The sequence below is a fragment of the Pinus tabuliformis genome, chromosome 8 (genome assembly GCF_031772625.1).
Source record: "Pinus tabuliformis cultivar Carrire ecotype Pingquan chromosome 8, CPIR1, whole genome shotgun sequence".
Classification (NCBI taxonomy): domain Eukaryota; kingdom Viridiplantae; phylum Streptophyta; class Pinopsida; order Pinales; family Pinaceae; genus Pinus; species Pinus tabuliformis.
In genome coordinates, this window is record NC_142294.1 from 1,294,333,093 (window position 1) to 1,294,348,012 (window position 14,920).

Consider the following 14,920-nt stretch of genomic DNA (forward strand, 5'->3'; position numbering starts at 1 on the left):
TTGGCCTAGATTTAATACATTGAAAGTTTATTAGGTCTAATATTAAATACTTTGAAAGTTTATTAGGTCTAATATTAAATAGTGACAAGCATGACCAACAATGTTCACCCATAGTAAATATATTCTATGGTATACAACATTATAATCAACCATTGGTATCCTTAACCTTTGATCTAGCTTTATGAATTTGACCTATATATATTAGGTTGAATTAGGTTTATTAGGTCTAATAATAATATTCAAGAATGTCCACCCATAGTGAACCACATTTCACCATAGTTAACCAATGTCAACCTTTATTCATCCATAGTTAACCTTAGTCATCTTTAGACAAGCTTTGTAAGTCATATTCAACTATAGTTAACTCTCGTTGACCATAATCAACCATAGTAAACTTTAATCAACCCTAATCAAAGATTAAGAAAATTTAATAACAATAATATTACTTTTAATAAGATATATTATTAATATTCTTATTAATGATAATGTTAAGATTTATATTTTATAATATTTTAGATTTATTTAATATTTTAGTTTAAAAACATTTAAGACTACTATGGATATTAATACTAAGATTTATGAATAAAGTTTATATTTAACAAGGTTTAAGGTTTGTATGAGATATGGTTTAACGAATTAATATTTAAGTTTTTTCAATATTTAATTTTTACTATAATTTTTATAACTATTTTCAAGAGTGAAAATATATTTAATATTATTTACAAGAGTGACAACATATTTAATATGAAAAAAATCTTTGTCGCAATATGACAAATAAAAAATCAATGTTACAATGTCACAAGCAAAAACTCAATGTCACATTGTGACAAAGAAAAAATCAACATCTCAATATAACAAATCAAAATAAACATCACAATGTGATAGAAAAAAATTTTACACTGCAACGAACAAATAATAATCTCACAACATGATGATATAGTTAAACATAGTCAACATTTATATAGTTAATCATAGTTAATAATAGTTATCCTTAGCGAAGCTTAGTAAATATACTCAACTATAGCTAACCCTGGTTGACCATAATCAATCCTAGTCACCATTAATAAACCATGATCAACCACAGTCAAGTTTAGTCAGCCTCAACAAGGATTAATAATAATAATAATAAGGTATATGTTGGGAAAAATACTGAGAAGGGGGCGGTGAATCATTATTTAATACTCATTAAAACCTTTTTCTTTCTTACTCATTTATTTGTACGTCCTTTACTAAAAGAAGCATGCGTATGTACATCATTGTTATGCAAATAAATATTGTATATCTAATTAAATTACTTTTTCAGTTAATTCATCATCTATTTAACTTAAAATAGTGTATTAGTACTTTAATAGGCATTAATTAAATAGTAACCATGTGCATTAAGATTAGAATAAACCATCACACATAAAAAACAAATCAACACACATGAACACTAGGATTTTTAGATGGAAACCCAATGTAGGAAAAAACCATGGTTGTTGTCGTCTTTGTCTTAATATTTTATTATAATGAAAAACGTCTTAAAATATTGTACTAGCACAAACTCATACCAGCACACAAGCACCCACCTACAGAAGGTTACGACTTTCTCTCTCACCCACCTGTAGAACGCTACGGCTTTCTCTCGTTCTCCAACACCCACTGGAAAGGAACTCCAACCCCTTGATCTTATTTACCAGCACCCACAGAAAGGGATCTCCTACCACTTCATATTTAACTAGCTACCACTGGAAGGAAGCTTTGACTCCCTTACTTAAGGCTCCAACCCTTAGCACCTCCGTGGACCACATTTCATAAATTTTCACACTAGATCCACATGATACAAAACATCAGAACATGTAGGCCAATTTTCATCAAATTTTTAAATTGGACCCACTACCATCATTTAAGCCCAATGCCAAGTATCAAAACTACAATTAATCACTGCAACAAATCACTCAATCATTGAAACAACTGAATCAACCAATCACTGAACCAATTGAGACCCCAATCAATCAATTTATTCTCAAACAACCAAAGTAGTTAGATCATTGTAACCAGAAGACCAATACTGAACCCAAACACTGCATCAACTTATTGAACCTGCTAAAAACCCTAACCAATAAAATGTCAGAATATATACACTACTTTACTTCAGCAAATCTGCGTGTATACGCGACTTCCTTTAAGCATAACCACATACAAATATCAAGACATTGAACCCTGAAACTAAATTATTGTCATTCCCAAATAAACTTTGAGTCATGCACATAACCACTGAATCATTCTGAAATAATGATAGATCCATCATTGATCTTCAATCACATACAACTATTACTATCATCACTCTTCAACATACCAATCCACAATCCATACATCTTCAAACACCTCTATTAAGAAAAGATCATCAAGTAAGACTTCATTAACATATATCAAAAAAATAGCAAGACTGATTAGACTGATCAAAGATCTTATTCAGCAAAACCTTAGCTTATATATGTGCTTTCCACAAAACACTTCTGCATGTATACGCACTTTTCAGGAATTAAACACATGTATAGATCTGAATTGACACACAACTTACCCTCATTAAAGCTATGTATGTACATACCTTTCAGTTTATCAAAGTCTCGTACAGATCTGCAATTATTGACTGATAGCTTCGCTGCACATTAAACCTTTAGAACAAAATCCCATCCCTTGACATACATAACAAAACATGTGTGAGACATAAATGTTACAGATCAAAACAATCCATTATCAATGTAGTCATTTTAGATCTTTTATATCTAATCCATAATCAAATTCTCGGGTGCAGACTTAGTTCTAGATCAAGCAAATCATTAGTAGCCCATTATATCCACATTTTCGTCAAATATAATTATTCATGAAATATTCATAATTTGCACACCAAAGTACTTTCCTCTTCATCTCCTTATATAGCTTACCCCTTAGCAAATACCACTAGTAAAAATCACACTAATGCCAATGGTATTCTTTGATGGGATCAATTATTCATTGTTGGGTTCAATACTATGGGTCAATACCATGGTAAAGACCCTTGGTATTTATAATACCATGGTAAATACCCTTGGTATTTAGAATACCATGGTGCAAAAATTGCACGCTCATTTGCTTGTTCATACTCATGTGTGTATGCGACTTTGCATCACGAAACCTGTGTATGCTTCTTGAAACTTCATCTTTACCATTCCTCTCTCTCTCAACTGCTATGTCTTTGACCAAACTCTTAGTCACATGTAGACACATCCTACTGACATCTTCATCAAATAGGTTGTGATCAAAATACAACTAATCAATTAGGTTTCCATCAAGGACAACACATTATTCATAATGCCAACAATCTCCCCCTTTGGGCTTGATGGCAACCACTTTAGAGTTTGGTCACCACCACTTATAGATACCTGAAAACACATATGTGGATAAACCAATATTTTAAAACACCAAGTTACTCTCCCCCTTTAACATCAAGGCCAAAGGTATGATTCATGTTAAATAAAGGCCTCTCTCTTGAGCGTTGTAGATCTGAGTTATTGAGTATGAACACTGAATATGGACCATCTTCCCCTTGAGCACATGATGAATCTTGTGAAGTATGTGAAATGAAGTACATGACTATATGAATCAATTGGATATGACCTCTCCTATCACCAAGTACTCAAACTTATGTCAATCACCCATTCGTAGTGGGGTTACAAACTACATCATATTCCCAAGAAGATGGGATTACATGACTTCACTACAACAGTTCAACCATGAATGAATATTACAATTACATCACAGGTGTTTACATGAAATTAACATCAAAAGAAATATATGACATTTATAACCGTGACCAAAGTGACCTCAAAGAGACCATCACAGTTATCAACAACTATCATACACCATATAGGATCTGCACCATAATCATCTGTCAACAACAACATGAACGAAAACATGCACATTTTTCATCATCAATTTGCAAAATTAAGCTTCAATATCATACACTTATGACCAAGTATGCAACATCAACATCATACTATTTTTCCATAGAGATCATCTATCAACTCATCCTCTTGACTTTACCAAATTCAACTTTCTCTTTTCCTTTGTAGGAATAGCCTCAATCAATGTTCATCAAAGAAACATATATTTTCATGAATCAACAGACATATGTGAGAAACAAGCATATCATCATAAAGTAAGATAAGGAAAAGTAGCTTCATTCAATAACATCATCAATATGTGATTAAGGATTCCATGTCTCCAAGTATCATTTAGCAGATGTCCTCATAAAATCTATAGCAAAATCATTATCTTGGCCCATTTTCTTCATGTAAGAAGAAATAACATACCAAAACCACTTCATCAATATGAAATTTAAGTAATCATCCATGAAGGAAACCCATAACCGTAACAAAGCATGATGCAGTTAAAAAAAACTTCAGGAACATGAACATCATTAATATAAAAATCATTATGTAACAAGAAATTCTCAAGAAAACGTAATGCCAACAATGTATTATTAGAAGCATAGAAAATTCTCCCCCTAAACCTGTGCCAACTATTCAGTTTCATATGTGATCATATCATCTCATATATCGATAAGGACATCAAAGTATATTCATCAATCAATTATATATTAAGGCATCAACAACTTATAAAAATCCAAAATTACTTCTAAATAGCATCAACAGACTGTAACCATCAATCATTAGAATAAGAAAACCAAATAATAATTAGATGAAGCATATCAGAGAATTTTCCTGAGTTTGTCCCACTATTTATTTATCATATAAAAACATACATGATTGTTCAGATTAGAACTCGCGTATATATGTGACTTCTCTTCATAGGATCCTCATACAGAAAGTAAAATACTAAAATTTTACAACCACAACCCCCCCTGAGCTTGTTCTATTTGTACCTATTCACTATTGCTACACCAGATGCACTTTCAGTAATATAAGAAACATGAATATCAAAAAAATCATAAGAATCATCATCAAGACAAAACATGTGTTACACCCCCTGAGATTATACATCACTGATCCTAAGGACCTGATAATCATTTTCTACTCTTATGAGGTCATGTACCTCAAATCACTTTTGCAGTCATTGTGAGAGGTATTCTTTTAAGAACAATGGAATACAATGGGAACAATATTCTTTTACTTTGAATCTAAATCCTCCTCATAACAACGAGAGTTTCATTCTTCAAACACATATAACATGTCTGGGTTTCTATATCCTCTTGTTATGGCTTTTTCAGTTTCTTTAGTCATAACCTTGCACTTTGTTGACATAAACAAAATTATATTTCCTTTATCTACCATCTGACCTACACTTAGAATATTATGATATATCCCTTAAACTAATAAAGAATCAGTTGCCCCTCTATGTTTATTAATTTTGGCTCTACTTTTTCCCAAAACTTTCGTTCGAGCATTATTTCCAAGAATAACCTTACCATATAATTGGTTTTTCTTAAGAGACTCCATCTTACTCTTATTTCAAGTCATGTGATAAGAGCATCCACTATCTAAGTACCATTCATATTCTTCTTCAAATGAGTAGAGAGAAAGACCACACTTTATATGTTCTTCTTTAAGCTTATTATGAGAAATGGTGGTGGATCGATCTTTTTCAAGTTCTTTGACATCAATATTCTTATGTGGTTTCTTACCATGTTGTCTAAGGCGATCCATAGATTTGTTCTTGCATTATTTTTCTATGTAGTATAGCTAGGGGGAATAGTATGGGGTGCAGAGGGAAGTACCCAAGGGAATAGTGTAATAATGGGATGGACCATATGCTTGTCCATACAATAATCATTGACATCTCTCAATGGGGAGTCTCTACCCTCTATATATGATTCATACATACAATACCATGCGTCATTCCCATGGTTACCATATATCTAATATCGTGGCTTAACTTATAATTATTGCCCATCCTAGTATTACAGTATTCCCTTGGGTACTTCCCTTTGTACCCCATACTATCCCCCCTAGGTATACTACATTCTATATGCCAAAACTTGTTACAAGAATAACATCTTATATGAGCAGAGGAATCATAATATTTATGTTTCATATTACTTCTATTGTAATTAATAGCTTTGTGACCAAATATATTGCTAGAAAAACAATAGTCTTTAAAGAAACCTGACTACCTAGAGGTTGATGATCTTTATGTGAAGCATTATTTGCTTGTGATTGAAACTGACTACTTCTGCAATTAGTTACATGTCCATAATTATGACATATAAAACATTCAACATTATTGATCAGAGGAGGGACTCGATTAAAATTAGGAGTAAGTGATTTTCTTTGAAGATTCACTTTCCTTTATTTTTGATCAAGCTGTCTTCTTATTTCTTTCTCTAGAATTTCAAGTTTTACATTGTTACACTTTAAATTACTTGCCTCGGCTTGTGAATCAAATTCCCCTTCAATAGTTTCATGAGAACAAAGACCATATTTAATGGCAGGAGACCTTTGACTACTAAGAACATTATCCAAAATCGAAGTATTATCTTGAAATCGCAAATGTTTTTATTCTTCTATTAATTTACCTTTTAGGATGTTTACCTCAACGTCCATTCTTTGATATTGTTCCTTTTCTAGATATTGCTTCTTCATACCTTCTTCAACCCTTCTTAATTCTTCCCAATCTCTCAGAATATCATATTTCAACCCATTTTCTTGTTCTTGAAATGTTTGAAGTACTTAATATATGATCTAATTACTTGTAAATGATAGATTAAACCTTGTGCATTGATGTAGAATTGACTGAAATTGAGTTTTTTTCTCCGTTGAAGAAAACAGAGCACATCTAGGATAAGTGTAGAAAAAGCACAATGCTGACCAAATGAGGCACTTTGGTGGCAAGAGAATGCTTCTCTAAGGGTGCCAGAGCTCCTTGAGGATAGAGAGAGGTCTCTTGGAAGTGAAATGAGAAAATGAGAGGTTCTTTGGTCTTTTATTGCTTTGAAAAATCGATTTTCTCCATGGGTGGTGTAGTGGGCCCACCATGTACTTTCTCATTTGCTTTGGAAAAAGTAGCTTTCAAACCTTATGAATAATAATACATCATACTGAAAATATAAACACTTTTTGAAAACTTTATTGAAACTTTTTCCATCACTACTCCTTGAAATGATGACTTTGATGGTGAAATGACTGATTTTTTATGATTTTGACCCAATGACCTAATGATGACTTGACATGGAAAGAATGAGCAAAATGATGACCATAATGACTATGACACCCTTACAACAAGGAATGACTTGACCATGAAGGTGAAAGGAGTAGTGATGACCTACCTAACATAACCAGTGACCAATTTTTTTATTAAAAGACTATTTGAAACCATAAACATTTGCAGTAGAACCCTAACAAAAAATTTGTAAGAGCATATTTGATCACTGGTGCCGGACAAAACTGAAAGATGCTAACAAAAAGAATATAACACACACCCAAAAAATTGTAGCACAATTTACTATTTTTGGCAGTTTTTTCGGTCTTCACGTTCAGGAGCCATTTTGAGGCCCTAAATGACCTTTTTTTGGAAAATGGCAAAACTATTAACTCTTAGGAGGGTTTTAAGTCGAAATTTATAGTCATCGGATATATATTTCTAATGAAGTATCATATGCATCAAACAAATATCATATGCCAAAATTACGACCCTAGGAAGTTGAGTTACCAACTTATCCTAATAGGGTCCACAAGCTTTTTCCGCTTCATCACATAGGGTTAGGTTTTTGGATGTTTAGGGTTTTCTATTTTTTTTCAATAATAAATAGGCCTTAAAGCCTCATTATAAAATAGTTCAGAAGGAATGTAGCCACCACATCTCTTCTCAAAGATAAGCTACCATGGCATGAGCTTGTTTATTTCCATTCTACATGTAAACATTTTTTAGTACATTGTTATTAATGAATTGAAGTTATATTTTTGTTGTATCTTTGTGTTCTAGTTCAGATATGTATTTCATTTCATTCCTTAATAAATTTGGATCATTGGTATCAGAGCAGTCTGCTCTTTCATTAATTTTCTTTGCATATCCCCAATGAGTTCTGGCTGTGACGAGTTATGGCTCGAACTGGTTGAACCTTTGCAAGGTTGGCCTTGCCAACCCCAACCGCCTCCCATGAAAGAACAAAATAAAGAAAGGGGAATAAAGAAAGGGTAACAGGAGATCATTCCAAAATATTTCTCAAAGAAGCCCTTGAACGACAAAGTAGCACAATAATGGAAAAAATTCCTCATATCCTTTGGTGGATGCCCACCATCGACGTATCATCATCCAAAAGTCACTTTGAGGGCACCGCCCCCTTCAAGGTATAAGTAAACCTTGATATCTATATATTCAAAGTTAAAATAGATGAAAATGTTGTAGATTAATAATTGAATTTGTTGGAAGGTTACTTTTTGATTGATATTTTCTTCGATATGGAGAAGATTAATTTTGCATTGCTTAAGGCCACTCCCCATTTCAAGGATTGGTAAGGAAACTACTGTGAGAAAAGGATTGAGGAACCCTTGTTATTTACTGACTCCCCCTCTTGGAACTCTTTCCAAGATGTTGTCACAGAACAATATTACTCTGTGCGGATCTATTAGGACAAGTACATACATTGGACCACACTATGACAACAAAGAGACCAAGATGTGAATGAGCTCACAAATATTTTCCATACTCTATGCACAAGGTTGGGTATTAAAGTCTCTAAGCGCCATCTGGTGCTCAAGTACTGTGGTTTTCTGCACAAATACATTCAGGAAGAAATGGAGTTCCTGGACATATCCTCGCTTGGTGAAACATATCGATATGTTGCCAAGATTGAAAAAAATAAACAAAAGAAGCACAACTTTGGATTTGTGAATTAGAAGTAGGCAAAAGAACCACCAAACTATAGAAAAAGGGACTCCATAGCCCGAGGAGAAGGCACATGGATCTGCAGGTTCTCTGCATTATACAGGAGAAAGCAATCCCTAGATGGAACCAATGTTGTAGCATTTTTTGGTTTTGATAAGATCGAATATTTCAAAAAAATGTTAAGTTAGGATATGGACATAACAATAGTGAATAAAATGTTATTAAAGGAAAATATCTTGATGATGATGTCGATATCAAAGAAAATGTCAGGTTAGCTGCTCTAAAAAATCAAGGCAAAAAGAAAATGTTAGGTAGAAATAAAACAAATAAACTCTGAAAGTGAGCAAGTCTAAATGCCACTACTCTATTTCTGCAAAATAATGGTTGTGTGCAGCTTGATTTTAAATGCCAAAACCCATGACATTCAAACTGTTTAATCTTGATTGTTTCACGGTTTAAATTTGATGTTATAGAACTTAGAGAATAAAGATCTGGCCAAACTGTTTAATCTTGGTAGATCAGTAGTTAGGTAGGGAATAATAAGGTGCTCATCAGTTTAATCTGAGCCCTTGGAGGTTATAAGGGTATAATTAGATAGTTTATTTTTTTTCAAATAAGAAGAAAGGAAAAGGGTTTGCTAGCTTAAATGCACCCATTAAGTGAAGAATAAATGATAGGATAAGCAAAGGGTAAGTAGAGAAAGGTTGCAGAAGTTTAATGGTTGATTGGACAAAATGTACATTGATCATGTTTCTATACTGATGAGGCTATTACACAAAGCAAATGAAGGTCTACTTGATCAAGTAATTAACTTCTCATTCATCCCCATTCATTCCTATATTCGCTAATTTCCCCTTCCTACCTTCATACATTCATATTCATTCATTTTCCACTAAGAATTCCTTTTCCTAAGGTCAAAACCATTCTTAACTAGGAAAAGTGAAAACCCTGTGTAAAATTATTTTTACCATGTTAAATTTCCTTTTACCAAAAAGACCCACAAAATATGTTTATGCCTAAGTATTAACGAATATATGTCAAAGGCAAATAATTCGTGAAAAAGCATTATACTTAGTGCTATTTCCATTTCCGATCATATTTCACATTAGCATTAACTTAATGTATTAAACCCTTAAAATTCCCCTTTCCCATATAATATTAATTCCTTTTATAACATACCCCGAAACCTTAGTTTTATTAAAAAACTGTATTTTATTAAAATATCGCATTGCAAATGTTCGCAGATCACAACTTTTCATATGAATGCACCTTTCCCCAATTGCGATATGCGATATGTCATAGACCCAAACCTGAGGCTAATATATATCATGTTTCATTCCCGTTTCACATCCGCTTCCATCGCAATTCCCAACCGAAGCATAACCCTCCATGTATTGCGATCTCCAACTTCGATATGGAAGCCCAAACTCGACACTATATATATATATATATATATATATATATATATATATATATATATATATATATATATATATATATATATATATATATCACAACCAATTGCCACATCGCATCCGCCTACATCGCAGCTTCCTGCTAATACCATAACCCTTTAAGCATTCTGATCTCTTATTGCGATAGACTCAGACCCGACACATTTATATGTCATACTTCATTCTACGTCGCGTTCGTTCATTGTCATATTCATGTATGATGGGCCTTCCCTCACTATACTGCGATTGTGATATGCGAATAGACCCAAACCCGATATCGTAATCTGCTCCAATTTATATATTTTCAAATCTGCCATATGCGTTTTTCAAAGGCTTTCTTTGTAAAATCGTTTTACGATTTAAAATGAAAAATTAACTTAAGCCTCCATTTAACCATAAAACTCTGTTAAACTTAGTTTTAAACCATAATTAAGCCATTCCTGCCATAATTAATCCCTCTGTACTCTTTCTTTCGCTCCACCACTGTTCACCTTCACCCGATAGTTCAAAAGTTAACTGTTTTTCCATTAAACGCATAAAAAGCCATTTTTGCTTTTTTTTCCTATTTTACACAACACAACCTCCATAATGCCTCTACGGCCATTAAATCCATTTTTTACCTTCTCATATGCCCTAGACTCCTTCTGATATCCTTTCAAGCTCAAATAAATCCATTGAAGACCTCCTCTGTCACCTTGTTTTTCTTAAACAATTTTTGTGTTTTGCAGGTGAAGACTGTTGTTCCAGGTTTATAAACAAAAGCCTGCATAATAGTTTGAAGACAAATATGAACGATTTACTATTGAAAAAAAAATTAAACTGGAGTGCGCAGTAAAGGTAGAAAGGATCGCAGTAAAGATCACTCAGCCTGGTCACAGCATATTAAACAAAGTTTAAAGCAATATCAAGTAAAAATGTTAAATGAAGCAATCTGCCAGTGTGAAGAATACAGACAAGCGATTAGCTAAAAGGGCAAAATATCATACAAAAATCCAGCACAACCTGAATAAAAGAGGACAACAAGAAGGAGTTCAATAGCTGCCCCTATCTTCTTGCATGAAGATCGTTTCCTTTCCTAGAATAAATCTTAATCACTTTTAGGATATTTCTTAAGTTTATTATTGTACAAATAACTCTCTTCTCAAGATGTTATGGGTTCAAAGTTCAAGATTCATAGTTCATTTCTTGTAAAGTCCTGACTGTTAATTCTACTTTGAACCTAGAAGTCACCTTTGAAGGAAGCTTTTGCAGACATTTGATATACTCAGTGTTTCTGGAACCTTAATACAAAGCAGAGGATTCTCAATCTGGTTTTACACAGTTCTGCGTTATCCTGTAAATTTTTCCAGTTTTCAATCATTATGTTTTCTTATTATGCGTATGACTTATAGAGATATCTAAGTAGGAACAATTAGTGTTTCAATTGATTCCTATAAGCTCCTGAAGTGATCACCTATTAAGAGAATGGATTAATTAACTGTCTGTTTAGCTAATCCCCTCTAATCAATAAATCATCAACATCTTGTGTAAGCCTAAGTATATTGCGTTGAACCTTTGAAATGCAGTTTATAAGGTTTTCCAACTTATGATTGTTTTGTTTTACAGTCTAAAAACTGTGATAATCATATTTTTGTTGTCTTCTACTCACCACTTTTTTTATCCTTATCACTATGTAAAGTCTTATAGTAGCCCTCTGTTGAGATATTAATATACCCCAAAGGATTAATTGCTTCAATTCTACATCTGTCTTCATTCACTGGTCTTCCAAAACTAAAACCCAAAAACCCCAAAACACTTTTTTTAGATGCTCTGGCATTCGTAGCTGACCTACTACTATCTGAGAGGTACAACATGGACCACCATCCATACTCCTCTACACAGTGCATGATATTCCACATGGGTTCAAGCTTGTACACAACATAAGATGAGTGTTGATCTATCTAAAAATATATAGTTTCACGAAAATTTGAAGAACTAATAAATGCATATACACAGCAATAGAAAATTCATAATAATAAAACACCTGATTTATATTACTTTTGAATTTGAATTAAAATACTCTTATATGCACCAAGTTCCTCTCTCAGCGCTTGATGTTACATAGTGTCTAGCCTCCTTTTCACTATACTGAAGGCTATAATTTATATATAACACAAGACATCGAATGGATCATTTCAGATTCATTCGTTTCTCCTAGGATCTCGTAATAGTTTGCTAAAATCATGCACTTCCATATTTTTATAATAGGTTGACCATATCTACTTTAGTGAAATGGCTTACAATCTCTTAAAATTGTAATTTCATTAATAAAAAATTAAGAAACTCAACAAAACGTGAGTTAATCGCGTCCTCATGCCATGCTTCCTCTTTTCCCAGCATTGGATTTCGATTTTAATGAAGGGTGCTCGGATGCTCCTGCATCACTCAATATGTCTGTACCATGCTATCCCACACCATGCACCCCTGCAAGTTTAAGATTCATATAACACACTAATGGTGATTCATTTATATGTCATATAAAATAATAACCCATGGGAATAGAATAATTAAATTGAAGGTTTTCTATTTTTTTCAATATGAATAATAGAACTGATATAGAAATTTCTATTAAATTTTGAGAGTTGTTATGTCGTTATGTCATTTTTGGTGATAGATGCCAATTTTGATAAAATGTGTCTATTTCAAGTTCAAAAATGGAAATCTCATTTTTAGTTACCATGGATCCTATCTATTCCATAAATTCATAACTGCATTTAAACATGACTATATTGGGGCATTTCAAACCATGGAATTTGAGTGCAAGATCTCCATCCATTAGACTTGTTGAAAGAAGACGAATTTCTTGAAAACGTATTCCTTTTATATTATTGTTATTTTCCTTTTATATTATAATTACTTGAAATATTATAATCCTCCCAAATTGGAGAGTACAAGTAGACTCAAAGTTGTTTTATTATTTATAAGTTTGTCTTTCAATTCAAGCCATGAAGTTGAAAGTTTACATCATTTTCTCCTCTTCAAAATATCTTACATCCCATGAACTTGACCAAACTAAGTGGGAACATTTTAAAAACATTTGAATGTAACTCATGAAAGCTTCAATATATTTATTATTTCCAAAGTAGTATAAAACATGTACATTTATGATTTTACTTGGTTTAATTTTACTTTATATTAGGTGAATGATAAGGATTTAACATCGACACACTATTCTAAAAGATTCGTATTAGTATTCACAAATCAAGGTTTTAAATTTATTTTCATAGTTTTCTCCATTTTATCATTTTTTTACTTTTTTGTAAGCATGGGACTACATCTTCATGATGTCGAGGCAGGGAATTGAACCATGACTTCACATCAAAAAGTCTCTCAATACATCACCCAATCAATGTCTATCCAAGACCCCATGGACTTCCATTTTGTTATTTTGATTAAATTAATTAATTAAGAAAAATATTATATAAAAGAGTGTCCTATGAAATGAGCTATAATTTTTTAAATAAATTAAGAATTTATATCAACAAATCATAATTGGAATAAAGGAATTAATAAAAAAATCTAAATTAAAGTGAAAATACAATTTAATTTAAAAATAACAAAAATACATCTTGATTTCTAAGAAATTTTACTGTGATAAACACATATGAACTCATTTGACGACCCGTTTTGAAGCATCTGATGTGGTTCATTGTGTGGTTAGTCATCAAGATAAATCCACGTGTTTGGAACCATCCAGTGTGGTTCATCGTCAAAACAAATGGAGAGTATAACAGATACTTTTGAGTAGACCAAAAATTAGAAAATAAATGATCATTTAATAAATTAAATCATCAAATCAAAATTATATATATATATGAAAATATTATTTCTATATAAAATTTTAAAATTATAATAAAGAAACAAAATTTACACATATAAAGAAGGGTTGATGTCAAGATTATTTTTAATTTATAGTTTAATTAAATTAATAAATATATATCAAATAATTTTTTGAATATTATAAATTTACAAACTGAAATAGTTAAATAGAAAACGAATTAAATTAAATTCACTGAAAGCAAAAATTGGAATCAACCAAAAGTCAAAATTAACCCCACAAACAAAATAAATTAAGTTAACTAAAAACGAAAAATGGAATCAACCAAAAAGTCAAAATTAGCCAACATTTAATAGATTAACGAGAAAGAAGAGAGTTAGTCGGAATTGTCCGGTTTAGAGAGATTGCCTCATCCCTAGTCTAGAAAGTCCTACAAGGTAAGGTCCCCGGACTAGCTACAAGGTAAGGTCCCCGCACTAGCTAGAGGAACTTCAAACTCTAAAGCATGGAACGAAGGGACTAGTTCAGGAGAGAAGGTATACAATTAAGCCGGGAACAATCTAACTACCACAATCTCACGCAGGCTTAGCCGGGAGGAGTCCAGATCCAAACCCAAATTCCAGTCGCAGAGCAAAAGGACTATAGCTTCTATCTATAACCCCCACCCACCACTAGGTTCCTACAAATAAATGAGGGAGGGAATTAACAACTGATTAAAAAGGGAGAAATCAATAAAATTACCAACACGTTTTTTAACCAGAAGAGATTAAAAAAGAAAAATGAA